The sequence below is a fragment of the Lupinus angustifolius genome, chromosome LG06, assembly GCF_001865875.1.
Source record: "Lupinus angustifolius cultivar Tanjil chromosome LG06, LupAngTanjil_v1.0, whole genome shotgun sequence".
NCBI classification, from domain to species: domain Eukaryota; kingdom Viridiplantae; phylum Streptophyta; class Magnoliopsida; order Fabales; family Fabaceae; genus Lupinus; species Lupinus angustifolius.
In genome coordinates this window covers 31,913,414-31,916,835 of record NC_032014.1, presented here as the reverse complement: position 1 = coordinate 31,916,835, position 3,422 = coordinate 31,913,414, and the positions used below count along the sequence as shown (strand labels likewise).

At 30.5% G+C, this 3,422-nt stretch overlaps 1 pseudogene; it reads right to left on the bottom strand.

Moving 5' to 3' along the window:
* On the bottom strand, positions 1-1,760 carry LOC109351000 (annotated as a pseudogene).

The following is a 3,422-nucleotide window of genomic DNA, read 5'->3' as shown; positions in this document are numbered from 1 at the left end:
TACATAAAAATTAACCCTATTAATTATGTATGGAGTACCAAATATCAATGCTCAATAGTAATCCAAGGTTGAAGACTTGAAGGAATGATTGGTTTTGTAACTATTGATGAAGATGTTGTTGTTGATTGGAATGATGAAATGATGAAATGATGAGAGCATCAATGTACTCCACCTGATTGGTTGCAACTAGAGTTTGATCATCTTGTGGACAAATACTAGGTATATAACACTGAATTCTCTCAAGAGCTTCATGTTCTTGTGATGAAGCAGATGAATTATATGGAATAGTATAAACATAATCTTCAATGCTGTCACATGCTTTTGGCACAGTAATGTTGGGTTCCACCAAGTCATAATGCTGCATTGTACTTGGATTAATGAATTTCTCAACAATATTATAATGATGGGTAGTGGCATCACTTTTGGTAAGTTGAGTTTCTTGATTTGGATTAAGATGAGAAGGTACACTTCCCAATGACCAAGAATCTTCAAAGAAAGATGGATTATTGGATGATACTGTTTGTAGCATTGGATTCTGAATATGTAGGAAATTGGAATTATAATTGTTCATGTCTATTTTGATACCATTATGATCATAACTACCTTGTAGGATTGGGGATGAGATTGGAAGGTACAAATGGTCTAGGTGATTATGAAGATGAGAGTTAATAAGAATAGGGTTTTCAGTACTTAAAGGGAAGAAACTTTCCATAGAACCATTACCAGAAGAAGTGGATAAAGATGGAATAACATCATGAGAAAGAAGCTTTTTCTTTATGCTTGAATTCCAAAAGTTTTTCACCTCATTATCTGTTCTTCCAGGTAGATGCTTGGCGATTTGCGCCCACCTGTCCAATGACAATACCCTTCTTGTTGAAAACTGAATAAAGGGAGAATTATATTTTTCGAGCCACACTTCTCTCTATTACTATCGGAAAGGAAAGTGTTATGAAAAAACAAACAAAATATAATGACATGTATATACTTCTATTTGACATGTAATAACATTTTTATCTTTGAAATTTAGAGTAAAAACATTACTTCTTTATGAGGTAATTGAGAATATTCCTACTCCAATATTTTCATACAGAAAAAGTGATGTTGCACTGTTGTTCATGTAAAGAAAAAATGTGAAAAATTAAAGGAAGAAAAAGGTAAAAAAAAAAAAGAAGCTAGCTAGAGCAATAGCTGAAATATTACCTATTGCCTAGAATACTATGGAGTTCTATAATGAGAGCTGCTTCTTGAGAAGAGAAGCTTCCACGTTTCAAATCAGGTCTAAGATAATTTATCCATCTTAATCTGCAACTCTTTCCACACCTTTTTAGGCCTGCATATATATATATATAGCATGAAATAAGAAGCTCAAGAGTTTGAGAACTAAAGAAAATAAGATGAAAAATGTTATATATACAACACTGAAATGCATTTTCTGTTGTTAGTTTTGAAATGTTCATACACCAAAATAAGAAGTAGCTAGGTAAGAAGCAGAAATAAGACTACAAATATAAACTTATATGAATTTAAAACCCTATATAGTATATACAAATATCAAAACTGAAATGAATAAAAGGAGGTAAAATAAGTTGTGTAAGTACCTGCAAGTTTTGGAACAGAACTCCAACAACCATGTCCATAAGTTGTGATGTAGTTGATGAGTTTTTCATCTTCTTCAGGTGACCATAGCCCTCTTTTGACCTTCAGCTTGTTGCAGCAAGAGTGATGACCCATGTCTCTGAGTCTCAAAGTACTAGCTAGTATACAAGCCAATGAGAAAGATAAAAGATGTAGGGGAACCAAGGGAATATTTATAAGACTAATTTACTTTTTGTTAGTGCACTTTGACTGAATTATTACGGTCTTAATACACCTTTAAAATTATTTACTAAATTAGTGCACTTTTTAAAAACTCGACAATTGGATTGCCAAGTTTCTTATTTTTTTTCCTGCTGCAAACACAAACTCGTCCCTACTAAAGGAGTTTTCAAATTTTGTTATTTTTTTTAACAATTTCATGTTAAAAACGGCACTTTTTCCATTTTTTTTATTTCATGTTAAGGTGTAGTTTCAACTCCATTTTATAACTTTTGTAGTTTTCTTTTCAATTTTATTCCTCTCAAACATGTAATAAAATGAGAGTTTTTGTCATAAAAGAGAGTTGACAGAGATCATTAAAGAAAGTTAGTATCAATCTACATGTCAATTGGTTCATAATATCTCATGCGACATGTTGTGGTAGTACACTCAGTATATGTAGTGATAATTAGAAGGGACTAAAGTACTTGAAGGAGCACCCTGATCACAAATTCTTTTTTGTAAAATTGTATAGAAGAAAATAAGAAATAAATAATATAATTAATAAAAAATAAAATCCTATCAATAATAGATCTTCTGTGAGAAAGTATGAACTAGTTGACATATAGATTTACTTTACTCATCTTTCTCAACTCTTCTTTAAGTCCAAAAACTTTAATCTTATTGTATGTTTAAGAAAAGTAAAAATTAAAAAGAAAAGTACAAAAATTAAAAAACTCCATTTAGAGGGAAAACACAAAAAATTATAATTAGAAAACTCCATTTGCAGTTCCAATTTTAACATGAAATTATTAAAAAAATAACAAAAATTGGAAACTCCTTTCCTAGTAACTAGTTTATTATAATATATATATATAATCCAAGACTCGCAATGTAAGTACCGAGTTATTTTTACAGTAGAAAAAAAAACAAGAAAGTCGGTGATCCAGTTGCCGATTTTTTAAAAAGTACACTAGTTTGATAAATAATTTTAAATGTGCATTAAGAATCTATTATTTTAGTCAAAATACACCTACAAAATAAATTTGCCATATTTATAACCTTTATAGGGTTTCTAGCTGTAGCCCTAGTTTACAAAGAGGTTATATTAAAATGTGAAAATAATGGCGTGAGGGGAATCTAAACAGAAATGGGATGATATGTGCAGAAGTGTGAGTACTCTGAGGTGTTGAATTTAATGTAGGAGCTGTACCATTGTGGCCCCTGTTAGGGTTTGTAGTTAAGAGCTAAAAGCTGCAGTGTAACCTTGCAAAACTTGTAATAGGAAAATGATCTCTCTATTCTAAACTATGTCTTGAATCAATAAAAATATATTATGTTAATTAAAAAATTAAATATTTATTAGTTTTTTTGTTTTTACTCCAATTTCATTGATTCGAGATATGATTTGAAATATATTTTGGGTCAAAAAATCATTTTCCTTATAAATATACCCACTTCTTCGCTCACTTTAGGGGTGGGCTGGTTTGTACATGTGTCACACATGCAGGGTCATGGGACCCATTGTGTCAATGAGTTCATTTTTTATTTAAAAAATGGTTAAAGTTACTACTTTTATGTGTATATTTTTTTGGGAATTCAGGAGTAGATTTTGTTTTATCAAGTCA